This window comes from Erinaceus europaeus, chromosome 14 (genome assembly GCF_950295315.1).
Source record: "Erinaceus europaeus chromosome 14, mEriEur2.1, whole genome shotgun sequence".
Classification (NCBI taxonomy): Eukaryota; Metazoa; Chordata; class Mammalia; order Eulipotyphla; family Erinaceidae; genus Erinaceus; species Erinaceus europaeus.
In genome coordinates, this window is record NC_080175.1 from 18,405,398 (window position 1) to 18,423,527 (window position 18,130).

Genomic DNA, 18,130 nt, shown 5'->3' on the forward strand with positions numbered 1-18,130 from the left:
TCCCCAGGAAATTTGCTAATAGGGAAAAAAAAAAAAATCAGACTTGCCAAGGATAAGACTACAACCTGTCTCCTGACTTCTACCCGGATAATCTTAAGTACCTAAATTCCTTTTTTTTTTTCAATCCTTATTTAATCTTTAACATTTCCTTATTCATCTCCCAATGTCTTTTCTATTACTATTAAGGTATCTTAATTCTGCATCTTTAGGCAAAGCAAGGTAAACCAAGATCTGTCATAGTTTTGCTCCACCTTTCTATTGCAAAGTGTATTTTAGAAACAAGGTCCACATTAAGCTGTTTCACTTGTTCTCATGCACACCCATTGTTCTGTTCCTAGTGTCTGTTTTTCTAAAACACAGATAAAACTCACATACCATAAAATTCACTCTTTTAAACTGTACACTTCAGTGGTTTTCACTACTCTCACAATACTGAACAACTATAACTACTACTTACTTAGTTGAACTTTTCATCAACCCAAAGGAAAACCCAGTAACCACGAAGCCGTCACTCCCTACTCCCCTTCCCCCAAGTCCCTGGCAGCCACTACTATACTTCAGGTCTCTATGGGTATGTTTATATATGCATTTCATATAATGGTATAATCTTGAAATAGAGTTGAATTAACCCTTTTAGCAGCTAGTGGCTCAATATGCATGAGACTGAGGGTTAATTTCACAATGTCTTATTGAAAAATGTTAAGGTTTTAGAAGATAGATTAAACCCCTTTAAAACAATGCATCAAACCCTTACTAGAATAAAAACTTTTTCAAAAGGGTTAAATATGGAAACATTAAAAATGAAAGGGAAACAACAGTTGTGATGATTATATAGTTAGTAATTATATAGTGATTTCATTCTTAGCAACTTCCTCAACATCCCCAAACAGATATCTGATAGACAAGACACCTATTCAAATTTAGCATGTTTCTACCGAACTAATCTTTCTCATTCCCCAGACTACTTTCTTCTATAAATGTATGTCTAGGCTCTCAAACCCATGGAGTCAAACCTGACTTCTCTCTCATGCTGTATGACACATAATGGCTCTACTTACTGAATAGGTCCAGAGTTCAATCAGATCTCACCACTTCTATCAAACACATCATTAAGGTTACTGTGCCACTACGGTGTAATCTTGAAACAGTTGCATTAATGCTTTTAGCAGCTAGTCAAATGGTTTAGTGTACAGAGCACAGGAGTTGTATATCTGAGGCCCTAGATTCAATTCCCAGCACTACTGATGCTGGAGGATGCTCGACTGTCTTTTTAAATCTCTTTCATAAAAGAATTTTTTAATATTCTCTTGGGACCAGGTGTCGGCACAGCTGGGTTGAACACACCTCACCATGCCCAAGGACCTGAATTCAAACCCCTAGTCTCCCTCTGCACAGGGAAAGCTTTCACAAAAGTGGAGCAGTGCTGCAAGTATCTCCATCTGATTTTGTTTCTATTTCTGTCTCTCACCTTCTATGTTGAAAAGAAAAAGATAAGAAAAAGAAAGAAAAAGAAAAGAGGAAGGACAAAAGAAAAAGGGAAAAAGCCCCTGGAAAAGGTGGTGGTATTGTACAGGCACTGAGTCCCAGAATAACCCTGCAGGAAAGATCACCATCACCTTCATCACCATCTTTTAAAAAAAAATTTTATTGATAAAAAGGAAACATTGACAAAACCATAGTATAAGAGGGGTACAGCTTCACACAATTCCCACCACCAGACCTCCGTATACCACCCCCTCCACTGATAGCTTTCCTATTCTTTAGCCCTCTGGGAGTATGGACCCAAGATCATTGTGGGATACAGAAGGTTGAAGGTCTGGCTTCTGTCATCACCATCTTTATACATGCTAGATCCTATCTTGTCTCTGAAGTCCTTCAGTTGTTTCTCAAAGTTATTCCGTCATTTTGTTTCTTTCATACTTGGGTCTCAGGACTTTTGAACTTGTTCTGTTCTGTGACATGACCTTCCCCTCAATAACACACACACACACACACACACACACACACACACACACACACACACACACACACACACTTCTTTACCCTCAAAATCTTCTCACATGCTACCTTCTATAATGAGGACTCAACTGAAATTTGTCATTACCCCTTCCTTGCTATAGGTTTCTCCATAACATTTGAATCAGCATGAAATACAATTTGTTTCCATTTACCTCTAAGACTATAAACTCCACCAGAGCAATGAGGCTTGTCAGTAACTGGAATGTCCAACACTTTGAACATGCCCTGGCACATAATGTCCAATACATATTTGTTGAATGGCTAAGTGAACAAATAAAAAGGAAACACAAAGCAATTTCCCCACCTCCAACTCTCCCCAATAAAGAGCTAAGCAAAGGTCACAGAGAGATTTATAAGTAATAAATTAAACATAACAAATTCAGTTCATTAGCGGAATGAAACATTTCTAGAAAATAAAAAAGCCCCAATAATTCCACAGTTTGCTGTAAGAAAAGTTACTTTTCAAAAAACAAATGAGTGAGAATAGCATCTGTCCATTCCCAATAGTCCTTCTAGAGAACTAAAATAATATCTGGAAGTTGACAAGTTCTTGGAGCGATGTTAGTCTCCTCTAAATTGCCACAAATGCATAAAGCCAAGGACTTGACCATCTATCAGATCGATTCCCAGGATTTTCACAGAGTACAATCACAGTTTCTTGGCCACCTTCCAACTTAAAACAACTAACTGCTGAATTGACTCTCACTGGAGGTACAAACACAGCATCCTCAAACTGAATTGAATTGTCAGGTGATCTGACCCAACCCAAGAGAGAGAGAGAGAGAGAGAGAGAGAGAGAGAGTCTTAACCTACTGAAGATACCCAATAGTCAGGTGGGGGAGTTATCATAATGGTTATACAAGAAGACTTTAATGCCTGAGCCTTCAAAGTTCCAGGTTCAACCCACAGCACCACCATAAACCAGAGCTGAGTAGTACTCTGGTAAAAAAATAAATTAGTTAATAGCTACTTGAAGTATTTTTCAAATACTAAGTGATAAACATTACCAAGTCTAAGATAATTCAGTTTGAAACAAGTACTACAAAGTCTCAAAACAATATTATTTATAAAAATCTTAAGCAGATTAACGGTTAATGGTATTTATACACTTTCCTCATATTTGGGATCTACTCTCTGCCCTAATCCAGATTTCTAGTCCTATTCTCAATTCAACACCATCTTCCCAGCCAATAATATTTTAGTCCACTTGCATGTTAGCTGTCAGGCTTAGACAAAAATTACTGAAATCATAGGCCCCATGGAATATACCTAAAATAGATTTCCTAGCTTCTTTCCACAGGAATACCCTTTGCTCTATTTCTACCTTTGGGTTCCTGTTTATTGAGCTTTATATCTTATCACTTTCAGCCACCAAGTTTCAGATGCTACCATGACACCATCTTGACTTCCACTGGCAGACAACCTCACCAATGTGTCCCAAGACCTCACTTCTCCACTATGGGAAAGATAAACAGGCTGGGGTTATGGGTCCACCTGCCAACATCCATGTCCAGTGGAGAAGCAATTACAGAAGCCAGACCTTCCACCTTCTGCACCCCATAAAGAATTCTGGTCCATGCTCCCGAAGAGGGATAAAGAATAGGGAAACTTCCCATGGAGGGGATGGGACATGAAACTCTGGTGGTACAAACTGTGTGGAACCCTTGTTATCTTACAATCTTGTTAGTCACTATTAAATCACTAATAAAAAAATGTCAAAATAAAGGGAACAGTAGAGCATGTAAAAAAAAGTTAAGAAATTGGGTTCAATTCCTCAGCTCCCCATCTGCAGGGGGTCACTTCACAGGTGGTAAAGCAGGTCTGCAGGTGTCCTGTCCATCTTTCTCTCTTCCTCTGTCTTCCCTCCCTCTCGCGATTTCTCTGTCCTATCCAACAACAACAGCTATGACAACAATAACAATAGTAACTACAACAAGGACAACAAAAATGGGAAAAATGGCCTTCAGGAGCAGTGGATTCGTAGTGCAGGCACACAGCCCCAGCAATAACCCTGGAGGCAAAAAAAAAAAAAAAAAAAAAAAAAGAAGATGCAGTTCAGGACAGAGGGTAGATAGCATAATGGTTATGCAAAGACACTCAATGCCTGAGGCTCCAAAGTCCTAGGTTCAATCACCCCTACCACCATCAGCCAGAGCTGATCAGTGTGTTCTGACAAAAAATATTAAATAAAAAAAGTTAAATTGTTATCTCATACTATAAAGAACTATCTACTCACATAATAAGATTTAAAAGTTACAGTGGAACTATCAAAAGAACTATACTCTAGCATTCAACAAATAAAATAGACAAGCTCAGATATTTAAAGAATGTATACCTTTTCCTAAAAGGTGGTGTTGGACCAAGAAAGAGCTGTAAAGCCACTTCTGTGCTAACAACTTTCCTAAACATTAACAGCTTCAACGGAAGTAGACAGGGTGCAAGCTCAGTAGTAAGGCGCATGTCTTGCATGTTTGAGACCCTGCGTTCAATCCCTAGAGCCACCTACTAAGAAAAACCAAAACAGAAAAGCATAGTTGGCAAAGCAGTGGTCTCGTTTCTGTCACTCAAAATAAAAAATAAAAGAAAAAGAAAATAGTACAAGGATAAATCCAAGACCAGCTGCAGTCAGGTAGATTCCAAGGGAGCAACATTCAAACCTACCTAATCTTAACTACCACCACTACTCTCCCTCCAACATTGCTGCGTTATCCTAAAACACCTCCTAGGGAAGTGGGCCACTGACCTGGTTACTGATGAGTATGCCGTAGCTTTCAAGTGCTTTACTTTACAGAAAGACTGCAAACCTATAACCTAATGAGTTACAGAATAAGTGGTATATGGATAGTAATTTTGTGCCAAAATTCTCTCCAAATCCTTTATCCACTGAAATCCTATCCTGTCTTTCAAAGCCCAACCTTGTTCTTCCCTGAGATCTTTTTGTGAACACTCCATCTACAGGACTTGTTTCTTGACCAGCTGACCTATTATGGCATTTGCTATGTATTCATGCCTTTTAGCATTATCACATACTAGCAAATATCTTCTGTACTCTTGTTGACCTACTATTCTAATGTTTGAGTGAAAAATCAAGATCAGAGTTGTAATCCTAGGAATTATTCCTTAACTTTTGTCCATTTCATATATACTTTCTAATTCTAGAGAAATTTAAAATTTTATTTAGACACTTAATCACCCTCTCAAACAAGCAAAAAAAAAAAAAAGACACCAATGTTTTCCAGCAGATATAGATAGATTCTGATTTTGATGCAAGTCTTTTGCAAAGTCACCAGCAAGAATAAACTTAAATAAGCAGTATAACAAATATTTAAAATATCCTTGGGCTCAAATCTTGGCTCTGCCATTTGTTGATTGTGTGATACTGGACAAATTAGTTACCTAAACTAGATATTTTGTGCAAAATGTATGATTCTTGGAGGATTTAAGGGCTAAAAAATGATCACTGATTAATTTATATGACACTATACATTATATGTCATGTAAATACCTAACAACAAAAATCATCTACTTATGATAATTTCAAATTGTCCATCAATTCATTTTGTCAAAATTTTTTCTTCTCTGGCTCTGAAAGTCTAATCCAGATATCAAAAATATCAAAAATCTTCATTGATATAACTGGATTTACTACCTCCAGTTGTACTCATGGCTATTCAAGGAGTTTCTATTAGTCAAAAAAAAAAAAAAACTTGACAAAACTTCTTGACCACTTAAGTAAACCAAAACAACAAAATCCTATTTTAACAGTTTATTCACTCAAGTAAAAAATCACTGCTATGGAGACAGACAAAAGTAAAAAAAAAAAAAAAAAAAAAAAAAAAAGCAAACTAACAAAAACAAAACAAAACCAGTCTATAAGTGCAGTTGACACCCTTACCTCCAGTTAAACAATTTATTTCCTTGACAATTTTAAGTACAAACAAAATTTAAACATTATTGTATGCAGAAGCCATGAACAGCCAGGATTCTTAACAAAACATACTTTATCAAAACAATTTTGTTTACCACTTTTAATACTTATTTCACCATTCCTAGACTATTTCTTAATATAAAGTCTCAACAACTTCTTAAAGTTTCTCCTTTCCCATGCATTCCAACAAGTGCTGAATTAGTTCTTCATCATGTGTTTTGGTCTCCTGTGGGGAAGCATAATTAAAATTAAACAAGCAACAATTCCTCTTGGTACTAAGACCCTGTCAAATCCTTCAATGAAGTTGTGCCTGGTTTCAAAAGTGTCCACTAAGCATTCTATAAGAAAAAGTTGGAGCTGCTCAACACGATTCTGGTCATTCAGATGGCACTCTTCCCTTTGTACCTAAATTAAACTCTTAAGTATGTCCTGTCACATGCAGGTGTGATACAAAGCAGAGATTCTCTCTTCAAAGCATTTAACTGATAGTCACATTCCTCTAGACTACATTCATCAGAAGCTGATAGTCTAGTCAAATACGTAGGAAATTTAGGGAAATACAGATTTTTCATTAACTAGTTTCTTTTTCTTTCTTTCCTGGGACTTTGGAGCCTCAGGCATGAAAGTCTCTTTGCAATAACCATTATGCTATCTACCCCCGCCTGAAATTCAGATTTTTAAAAAAAAATTCTTTATTGGGGAATTAATGTTTTACATTCGACATAAGTACAATAGTCTATGCATGCATAACATTTCCCAGTTTACCATATAACAATACAACCCCCACTAGGTCCTCTGTCATCCTTTTTGGACCTGTATTCTACCCTCCACCCACCCCAGAGTCTTTTACTTTGGTGCAATATGCCAATTCCAGTTCAGGTTCTACTTGTGTTTTCTCTTCTGATCTTGTTTTTCAACTTCTATCTAAGAGTGAGATCATCCCATATTCATCCTTCTATTTCTGACTTATGAAGTTCAGATTTTTAAGACATCAAACACAATACAAAATTCAACTAGCTTGAGTGATTATCAAGTAAAAAGCTTCTCAGTCTTTTCTATATCAAGCCAATAAACTGTTGTTACTCTTCCCTATTATATTATTAGAGAGGTTAACAGCTTTCCAGTGGCCAGTGGCCAAATGCTGGTCTATCTAATGAATATTTTGTTAGGGTATTTGATAGCGAAGGTTTAGAGAACTATGAATTTGTCATTATCAAGATTTTCACTAAGACCAATGGAAGACCAGACACTTTATTTGAAAATACTTTAAAAAGACTGATTTAATTTCTTTTGTAAGAAGGAGAGTGGGAGGGGGAAGACTAGAGAACCCCTCAGGTTCTAGTAGCACCATGAGTAGCCTCAGGCGCACAGGTCCCTCACTCTACCAATGGAGCTATTTTTAAGAATAACTTTTGATAACCACTAAAAAGAATCGAATTGCTTAATACAAAATTACTGTATTGATAGCTCTGCAAAAAAGTGTTTAAAGTAATATAGATGCATTTTGCTTTGACACACAACAGTTGCCATCTATTGGGCAATGAGTACAGTGTCTCACATTTCCACTTCAGATATCTTTTTTATTATTACTATTATTTAAAAGGCCCAGAAAAAAAAAAAAACAAAGGAAAATCCTATTAATGAAACCTCAAACTAAGTTAAACTTTCAAATCATCTTAAATTTTTTACCTTTCTTGGGGCCAGGAAATAGCAAATCTCATAGCGCTCACATATTACTATGAAGGACCTGAGTTCAAGCTCCCAGTACCCACCTGTTGGGAGAAAGCTCTGTGAGTGGTGAAGCAGTGCTGCAGGTGTCTCTCTGTTTTTCTACCTAACTCCCCCTTCCTTCTCTATTTCTGGCTATCTCTATCCAATAGATAAATTTATTTTTTAATTTTTGTATCTTTCTTTAGAAATGAAAGAACTCAACCCTAGCAATAAAAATATATGAGAAAGACAAGGTGAAAGCAAGACTGTTTTTAATTTAAAAAAATTAACGGGTGTAGGTATAAGGAATGATTAATCTCATCTCCCTCTCTACTATTTGTGTCATTCATCCTATGCTTTTAAGGCCATTCATAACGTCACCTGCAATCTGGCCAGCACCCTTTCCCAACAGCTTCCTTAGGTAATAGAAGGCTAATCTTACAGAATTTTTTTTTTTACAGAAATCTTTAGATGTCCCAAGACAGGTAAGGTTAGAAGTGACAACACAGCTGATAGTGATTAATCTCTGAAGGATTCAAAGTAGAATGTTCCTAAAGAGCCTCTAGAGGACCATAGTCCCAAAACACTTCTTAGACATACCAAGTAAGTTCAATTACCTTCCTTGAACATACTGAGTAAGCCATCTTTCTGCTATGGGACACAGTCACTCCAACAGAATGAAATCTCAAAGAATGAAAATTCTGTATGGAAAGGTAAAAAGAAGATACTGTCCTTGGCAAAAGATGAGCTGAACCATTGTAGAAATTCAATGAAGCATTGCCAAAAGTGACAGTAAAAGAATACACCAAGTTTCCAAGATAGTGAAAGCCGTAGTACTACAACCAGGTTGATGTCTACATTGTTGGAATTACAGCTCCCCTAGCAGACAACCAACAATGGCCACAGGAGCTGAGTCCTCATGACTCCTAAATGCTCGCCTCGCTGTTCTTCTATTATACAAGAGGTGAGCATTACTTGGTAGGGGGTAGAAGAATGCAAAATCTTATAAGTTGAAAGTAAAAAGAACAATAATGTCATGCAAATTACATGGAGTTAGGTTTCTATGTTGTACTATGCATACTGTTACTCAAATATTTATTGGATGAATCCTTAACTTTACCTAAATGGAAGAGTGTCTGTTGTTAAAATTCCGGAAGGCTCTTGCCGGCCGGCTAGCTTCGCGGTGGTGAACAGAGACGCGGAGACAACGGCTGGGCAGGGAAGCTGTATTTCTTTATTCAGGAACAAAGATTCACAAACTAAGACAAACTAATCACCAAACAGAACTCTGCTGTCTCTTTGCAGCGGCACAAGCACTCCCTCTTACTCTGAACTCAGGAACTCTCCAACTCTGGAACTCTCCTACTGGGGAACCCTCTGAAACTCTCGCACTCTCGAACTCAGGAACTCTGTCACTCTCGAACTCAGGAACCCTCTCCCGGGGTTCCTTGGGGCGGGGCCAAGCAGGCCCGCTAAATTAATAGGACTGATCCAATTCTCTTGGCGGGGGAGGGCTAGAACAAACCAATGTAAAGCATACGACAAGTGTCCCTTGAACACTTGGTAGGGGGTAGAAGAATGCAAAATCTTATAAGTTGAAAGTAAAAAGAACAATAATGTCATGAAAATTACATGGAGTTAGGTTTCTATGTTGTACTATGCATACTGTTACTCAAATATTTATTGGATGAACCCTTAACTTTACCTAAATGGAAGAGTGTCCCTTGAACAGTATGGTTACAAATGTATAGCCTTAACTAACAACTGTTAGAATAAAAAATAATTGGGGCTGGGTGGTAGAATGTACATGTCACCATGGGTAAGGACCCAGATTCAAGTTTGCCAGTCCACCTGCAAGAGGGAGCTTCATGAGTGGTGGAGCAGTGCTGCAGGTGTCTTTCTCTCCTTCTCTATTTCTCTCTATCAGAAAAAAGGAAGATAAATAGTTTCCAGGAGCAGTGGAACTGTAATACAATACCCCTGGTGGAAAAACATAAATTAATAATAGTCTAATTATTCTGTAAACTATACAGAATAAGGGATAACATACTTTCTTTCAGAGTTCACTATCTATGAAAGACCTGTAACCTGTATGACTTAAGAGGAATTTTTAATATAGTACGCCATCACAGTAAATCTGACATTATGTTGGCTTTTCTCCAAGAAAATTTAGTCACTGACAAATTCCAAAAGACCTCATGATAATCTCATCTATAAATACTCTGGCATGAACTCCAAGATCAAATGATAGGCTATTAATATAAAAACCACAAAATAAAGGACTAAGGCATCATTCTGAATCTTAATGGCATGACATCCTATGCTCGATTTCAAGTATGATATTTGTGCTTAAAAGGAAGGTTAGTTCAGCCCCAGGAGGTGACATAGGTAGGACACCATGTATATGAGGTCCTGAGTTCCATATCTCAGGCATTGCCTATACCAGGGTGGTGTTCTGGCTCTTTCTCTCAACTCCCCACCCCCAGTTAAATAAAATACAGAAAGATATAATGATAGATATAAAGATCAATATAGGTACATGAACTGCTAGCATTCTTAAGTAGACAGTTAAACTTTTTGTATTTAAACTTCATATATTTCCAAAAGATTTTTTCAACAACATTGCATTATAGTAAAAAAATTAATAAACAATAGTTGCTTGTGTCTTTTAAGCAGTTATAGCTTTTTTTAATTCAATAATGCTCTTTAAAGAGAAATTTTTCCTAACACTACATTTTACTAAATTATCAACAAAAGACCAGCTCTCTACAATAATAACAACTCCCATTGTAGATTATAATTAATTTCCTTGGCCTTTAACTTCACTGATGAAGCAGCTGTAGACACTTCCTTAAGGAATGTGATTGACAAAGTATTCAATGCAAACCACATGTTACATCTTTTCAGACAAAATTAAATTTTAGGAGGCAAGTCAAGTGAAATTTAGAATAAGCTTAAATTGATATGATGTTGGTAATCAGAAGATGATCTAATCTGCTGACGTAGTGAAGAATACGAACTGCCCCATGAAATGCTCCTGCCCATTGGGAAAGCTGAAGCCCTAAACAGTCAGCAACTTCAATAACTTAATTAAAGAAAAGAAAAAGAAAACATACCTAGCCAAATTCTCACAGTGGAGCTAAACATATTTTGTATGAATCAAAGACAATCTTCTTCTTTTTGTTCTATTTAGCACAGACTAATAATCACCCTTCATACTTAAATACAACCTGTTGGTTGTTTTAGTACAGAATACTTCGCTAGACAGAAACACCTGCACAACTGTCAGTTTTATTTATCATAAGTAGCAGGGCCAGTAGTGAATGGACTCTAAAAGTGACTCTGAGTTTATTATCAGCCTGTACCACCTAGCAGTTGGATACCTTGGGCAAAATATTTAACCTAAGTCTCTGTTTAGTTGCTGGGTTATAAGAAATCATAAAAAAAAAAAAAAAAACTAAGCATGGTATAAAACTAGAGCAAATTAAATACTGGCTACTATAAATAGTTGCTGAGTCTTCTTTAACTGGACGCAACTACTTTTTTTTTTTAACTTTATTTACTATTGGATAGAGACAGAGAAATTCAGGGGAAGGGAAGATAGAGATAGAGAGAGACAGAGAGACACCTGCAGCCTTGCTTCACCCCTTGTGAAGCTTTCCCCTTGCAGGTGGGGATCAGGGGCTTGAACCCCGGGTCCTTGCACACTGTAGTGTGTGCACTTAACCAGACGAGCCACCGCCTGGCCCCTGCAACTCCCTTTTAAAAAGTCATTTATAGGGAGTTAGTGGGTTAGGGCTGTGGGTTAAGCGCACGTGGCTAATGAAACTGGTTCCAGCCCCTGGCTCCCCACCTGCAGGGGAGTTGATTCACAGGCGGTGAAACAGGTCTACAGGTGTCTTTCTCTCCCCCTCTCTGTCTTCCCCTTCTTTCTCCATTTCTCTCTGTCCTATCCAACGACGACATTAATAACAACAACAACTACAACAATAAAACAAGAAGGGCAACAAAAGGAAATAAATGTAATAAAAATAAAAAGTCATTTATAAACTACTGACAACACACACACACACACAGACTCTATCCTAAGCATTTTACACACAATGACTTGATTAAGCTATTCAATAAAATTCTGATATCCTTACCCAACATTCTACAAATCCACTTTGTTCAAAGGTAAGGTTCTATGGCTGTATTTGATTTCTTCCTTCAAAAGAAATGCTTCCAATGTTGCCATGTATTTAAGCTAATCAACTATTTTGAGATAAGAGAAATAAAACAACTAACAACCTGTAGGCTCAAGGTGTAACAAAAAAACTCAGGCCTGATAAATCTACTTCAGGAAGCCTTGTAACCTCAAAAATTGGACTCCACCCTGGATGTGGGCTTTAAGATTTCATGTAGAAGGTGGTTGATGATGTTATCTTGTCTCAAGACTTACACAGCCCAAATCCATACTTTAAACATCACTAAACAGAATTCATGTTCTTCATGTACTGATAAAAGGGGTTAAAATAGCTAAGTATAGAACTGTCTCATTAATTTTCAGTATGTAAAACTGAGATCTTGATAATACACTCTTTACTCATACAAAGTAAATATTTTCCAGCTGTCATAAGATCATATACCATAAATGTTTACCAGCAAGCATTTCCTAATATCATACATATAAAAAGCCGAGACATATTGAAAGTCTCAATTACTTTCAATTTTCAAAATAGATTTTTTTTTTTCCTTTAAAAGCAACTTGACCAGCATGTTAACACTTGAGATCAATTTCTAGAGCAGACCCAACTCTTTGGAAAAATGAAGAGTCAAATGTAGCAAAGGCAGCTGAAGGTTTTTTTCCTCTCCTGGTAGCCCTTTCTGCAAAGTTATTAATCTCCTCAATATAAACAATAGAAAAATCAACTACTCTACAATGCCAATGCAATCGAAACTTAGATATGAAAACTTTCTACAAATGCTCCAAACAGTAATTTAAGACTATAGACGAGTTGGTCCCATACTGTAATTACTCAAAACTTTTTTAAAAGCCAAGCAATTTATCTTTTAAAATGGCAAATAACGCTGTGGTTCTAATTTTTCTAATAAAGACACACGCCACTGCAGGAAAAGCAACCATTTCACGCTGCTCCACACAACATGATCACCGGTACCTGTAGCTGTTCCAAGCCTTCAGCATCTGCAACCAGTTCCTTCCCCAAACTTGCAAGTTTATACACCGCCCCACCCCAAAGCCTCTTTCTTCTCTACACCATTCTAGCAAGGCAATTTGCAGCAGCACATGTGCCAAAGAAATTAGTGGTTTTCCTGGTAAGTTCCGCATTTTAAACGGGCACCTACCTACTTTGCAGTTAAATCTCTGCTACAACAGCAAGGACTACGACAACAACAAAAAGTTCACCTCAGGCCATTCTCGTCATTGAAATGGAGGCCCAGCTCACTCTACCTGTCTCTGGGGTCCGGCTGAGCTCAGCTAGCTATATGAGCGGCCCCCCACCACACCCCCCACCGAAAGTGTCTCGTTTGCAGGGATGTGTGTGTGTGTGTGTGTGTGTGTGGTATGTTGTGGTGTGGTGTGTGTGTGTGTGTGTGTGTGTGTGGTATGTTGTGGTGTGGTGTGTGTGTGTGTGTGTGTGTGTGTGTGTGTGTGTTGCCACCCTGGGGGTGGAAGAGCAAGCGAACGTGTCTTGTTTGCAGGGGTGTGTGTGTGTGTGGTATGTTGTGGTGTGTGTGTGTTGTGTGTGTCGCCAACCTGGGGGTGGAAGAGCAACCGAACGTGTCTTGTTTGCAGGGGTGTGTGTGGTGTGTGTGGCTGTGCGCGCGCGCGCGTGTTGGGGGTGTGGCGGGAGCGCGGACTGCAGAAGAAAAGGTGGCTGAGAACTTTTCAACTTGTCCTAATAGTTCTTTAAACCAAGAAAGGGAAAACCAAACCAAACAAAACCAAAAAAACACCAACCGCACGCGCCCTCCACCTTTTGCAAGCGCGGGAACCTCCCACCTTCCAGGAGCGCCGCGCCAGGGAACCAGGTCCCCCGGGTCACGCCAGCTCTGGCGAACGCTGGTCTTGGCGTTTTTCTCTTTTTTTTTTCCTTCTCTAACTCCCCGCCAGCCCGCGCGCCCGGGGACTCCGCCACGTCCCGAGACCCTTCCCCGAGGAGCCCGCCGCCCCGGGAGGAGGGTTCACCTGAGGCCGCAGGGGCAGCCAATGGCAAGTGCCCGGACCCCCCAGCCCCGCGAGCCCCCCGGGGAAAGTCCCCTCCTGCAGCCCGCGCGGGGGCCCGCCGTCCTCTCCGCGAGGAGGGGCCGGACCACGGAGCCTGCGAGCCCCTCGGGATTACCTCGCCGCGCGCCGGCTTTGTGTCGCCCTCCCCGCCGCTCCGCCGCCGCCCGGGCTGCAGCGGCCGCCCGCCCCGCCGCCGCCGCCTCTTAAGCGCCAGAGGGGAGAGCTGGAGGGAAGGGGGCGGGAGGAGGGAGGGACCTGGGCCGGGCACTATGGGGCAGGAAGCCGCGACACCTGGGTCTCCCAGGACGTTGGCTCGCGCTCTCCGCTTTTAAACCCGCCTTCCTTCCCCTCCCGCCCCTCGCCCAGGCGACCGTTAGGGGTGGGCGGCTCGCGCTCTGGCGGGACTGGCCCAGCGCCGGCTTAAGAGGTCCCCAGGCCCCGCCCCTAAGGCCCCGCCCCAGGACTCTAAGCGCCCCTGGCCCCGCCCCCTACTGGCCAACCCCTTGCAGCCCCAGAGAACCCCCTAGCCCCGCTTTACGGGCCCCCGAGTGTCCCAGTCCCGCCCCCCAATCACAGGACGCTCTGGCCCCGCCTCCTCAAGGCCCCGCCCCTCGATACACAGGCCCCTCCCTCCATGTAGCTCCGCCCTCGCGCCCCCAATGAGTTTTGGCCCCGCCCCTGCCCTGCCAGCCAGTCTGTGCAGCGCGCTCCGGGGGCCTCCCGGCCTGGCATCCATCCCATCGGCGTCCTCTTCAAACCAGGCAACCTAGACTCGCGGCGTCCCCGCTAGGGGGGAGACAACCCTGATGGAAACCTGACTGCTGGGGAAGGAAGGGGCAGCCCCGACATGTCTCCCGCTCTGACCTGAGCGAAGCCACCTACCACCCTCCCTTTTGAAGTCAGCCTCTGCTGCCCCCACGGGCGGCTGGCTGGGTCTCCATCTCCTCCCCACCCATAACAGAGGCAGTCCTGTGGGGGCACGTCACCCCACTATTCACCTCCACCCAGGGAAGGACCGGGACTCAGTCCAGCTCCTCCGAAACCCGGAGGGGGCGCCCCTACTCCTCCCCCCCGCCGGAGGCACAGTCCCTGGTCTTGTGACCTTAAGCGAGCTGACCTCTCGGTGGTGCAGAGCCATCCCTCCCATTGCATCCGGGGCGGGGTAAACTTTGCAGTTCTCAATTGCAGAAACGTGTGGCTCCATCCACAGGTGACACCGAGCGCCCACCCCCCGGTCGCCCAACCTCTCCTCGAAATAGACCTGCCAGCGGCGCACACCTCTCCGCCACCCACGACTGGCACATCCCTCCTGCACACATGCCCGCCCCAGGCACGAATCCACTCTGCAAGCACAGTCCTCCGAGCGCCATTCTGGCTCTTCAGGGTCCCTGGGGCCCACCCCACCCTAACACACAACAAACTTCACTCCCCACCCTAATCTCCCCCTCGTTTCCAAGGCGCTGGCGAACAAGACCATTTCCTTCCGCCTCTGCAGGCCCTTCGCTTTCTTCCCCCTCAAATACTTCACGCCATCCCCCTCATCTTCATCCCCTCCCTCTCCTCTAAAAATGTGCTAATTAAAAAAAAAATGTAGTTTCCTCTTCCCACATATGAAGTGTGGAAAATGAATGTTGGCACCAACTGTGATTCATGTATCTTCGTTTTCTCTCTCCACCGGACTAAGGCTATATAAAAATTTTGGTCAACCACCATCTCCCATCTGCTCAAAATCGAAGCATGCATGTTTTATGGTTTTTAAATACCCCCCGCAAGCATGGTGGGGGAGACATTCTGGCTTTAGGCTGGAAATATTTAGAAAATGCAGAGCCTGTCATTTTATTTGGTATTTAAAAATATCTGCAGTGTTTGAGATATTGGGAGTGGCTGAATGTTTTCTTGGATTTAAAAAGCCAAAAAAATGCATGCATAAAGGCTAGTGTTTTATGAATTGAAAAATAAAAGTATAAGGGTTCATATCAGACGACAGTCAAATAAGTGTTTGACTGTCACAAATTTATAGTTCCCCTCCCCAGAAAGGCAAATTAAAACAGTCCATTTTAAGCATGTCTGAACAGCAATCTTTTCTCAAGATCATTCCCTTTCTCACAGTTTCTGGACAAAAGGGATTTTTAAAAATCTACTTACCCGCTGAGGATCCAAGGCTTTCTTATGTCCAGGGGAGCGAGACGTGTGGTGTGTGTGTGTGTGTGTGTGTGTGTGTGTGTGTGTGTGTGTGTGTGTGTGTGTTCTGTAGGTGTGGATTCTGCAGTGCTGCACAGAAACCCACTGCAGCTTCAGATCAGCAGTGGCGGCAGCAGCAGCAGCAAAAGCTTCCCCCAATGCTGAGTAGTAAAGTGACTTAGTAGAGACTCCACAATTACCATTAGGCGTTTGCTTCTTAACAGAGAGGAGGCGGAATCTTTCTTAAAGGAATGGGTTTTGTTTTTAGCTCTCTGCTATTGCTTCAGTTGATGCATAAAGAGTGAGAACAGGGAGGTTTTAGAGGACTGGGAAAAGCTGTGGGAGGTCAAGGTTAAAATTAACTGGGTGATCGCGGGACCTGATTAGTGTGTGTCAATGAAATGCTAGCTGCATTACTTTTAAAAAGCCTTGCTAACTTTAACCATTGGAGTCCGTGGCAAGTATAAAGCAATGTGCCCTGAAATCTATTAGTGTGTTGTACTGATATTTAATCTTCTGCACTAAAATATATGAAAGTTTATATAGGAATTTGTTTTAAAAAGTGTGACAAGAATAGTTAAATAGAAGTCATGTGACAGGGAGCAAAGGAATCAAGTTCCAGTAACACTTATACCTGGAATTCCTGTGAATCTCAGTACTAGAAAATATGTGGTTAACAGGAATCAATTTGTCCATTCATGTGATAAAACAAAAAATATCCTATCTAAAATAATTCTAGAAAATAATAACTATGCCAATTCAGAGGCAACTCAAGGATCAGCAGAACTAAAAAACTCACAAGTGGTTGACTTAGGTTAAATGCCCAAGAATCTATTTACACTACCAAAATATGGCATATCCACTTGAAAATTTATATCATAACTTTAAATTTTATTTTCTATATTATTCCTTGACATAAGTACAGAACATTTGTCTAAAAGAGGTATAGTTTCTAAAAATAAATAGAAAGCTGCAGAAAATATTCTTTAGTTGATTGACTTTGCAGACTTTTTAAACTATCTGTCATCTTTAATAAATAAATAAATAAATAAATAAATAGCCTTATTTGGCCCTACATTTCTAATTTTATGAAATGACAATATTGGATTGAAACTTTCTATTAGTATTCCAAAATTTTTTGGTTTATGATATTTGTACATTACTATTTTTATTGTTTTATGTATCTGCTATAATTTTTCCTAAAATTTTGGATTAAGTATTTATTTTTAAATGTATAACTTAAGTTTGATTTTACCACCATTTGCAACTTATTTTGCAAGTTGAATGGATAATCATTTTTATAAGGTAAATACATTTAATTTTAGCTGACTTAAGTTTTTTTTAAACATTTTTAATTATTTATTATTGGATAGAGAGAAATTGAGAGGGGAGGGGGAGATAAAAAAGCAAGAGAGACAGAGAGACACCTACAGCTTTACTCCACTTGTGAAGCTTTCCCCCTGCAGGTATGGACCATGGGCTTGAACCTAGGTCCCTGTGTACTATAATGTGTGCACTTAACCAGGTGCACTACTGCCTGGCCCCTCATTTTCCCCACCACCACCTCAAAGAGCTTTGCAGGGGCTTTATACCATCACTCCTGGCAAGCTTTTTTTTTTTTCCAGAGAGAAAGGGAATGAGAGAGAGGGAAAGATATACACAGAGAGAAAGAGATATACCACAGCACCACTCCTCCACTCATGAAGCTTCCCTTGTATGTAGTGCTCCCAGGTACTACCAGAGGATTGAGCCCAGGTCCTTGAATATGGTAAAATGTGCATTGTATTAAGTCAGCTATCTCTCAGACCCCTAACTTTTGATTTTGTACTCAACTCTGCCCAGATTTTCTGCAGCAAGATATTACTATATTGCTAAATACACTGACTGATTGTAGTGCATGATGTATGATTAATAATAGCAGAAATATATTTCAAATATATATTCAAAGCTGGATAGTCATCAGATAGTAGAGTTTGAACAGATTTTAAAGCTTACTGTAATTTTACATGTGAAATAATGGGAAATCCTTACAATTTAAATGGGTATAGAGCTGAAGTTAATAC

General features: G+C 40.6%; 1 protein-coding gene and 1 long non-coding RNA gene across 13 annotated transcripts in view; both read right to left on the minus strand.

Annotated features, from left to right (window-relative positions):
* Positions 1–16,263, minus strand: part of ADD3 (adducin 3) — a 144,743-nt gene extending 128,480 nt beyond the window's left edge. For 3 of the 12 annotated variants that reach the window (XM_060171358.1, XM_060171361.1, XM_060171353.1), the window contains exon 1: positions 14,002–14,298. The gene's annotated coding sequence lies outside the window, so the exon portion shown is untranslated. Of the gene's footprint in view, positions 1–13,661; positions 13,744–13,847; positions 13,871–14,001; positions 14,299–15,003; positions 15,084–16,031 lie in introns of those variants that run through there. The other 9 variants (XM_060171363.1, XM_060171359.1, XM_007530315.3 and 6 more) reach the window with 6 other exon arrangements.
* LOC132532757 (uncharacterized) lies at positions 5,916–8,715 on the minus strand. The gene is made up of 2 exons (XR_009544674.1): positions 7,637–8,715; positions 5,916–6,173 (listed from the first exon to the last, which is right to left on the minus strand). It is a non-coding gene; the product is annotated as an uncharacterized LOC132532757 (long non-coding RNA).
* Positions 16,264–18,130: the final 1,867 nt, after the last annotated feature.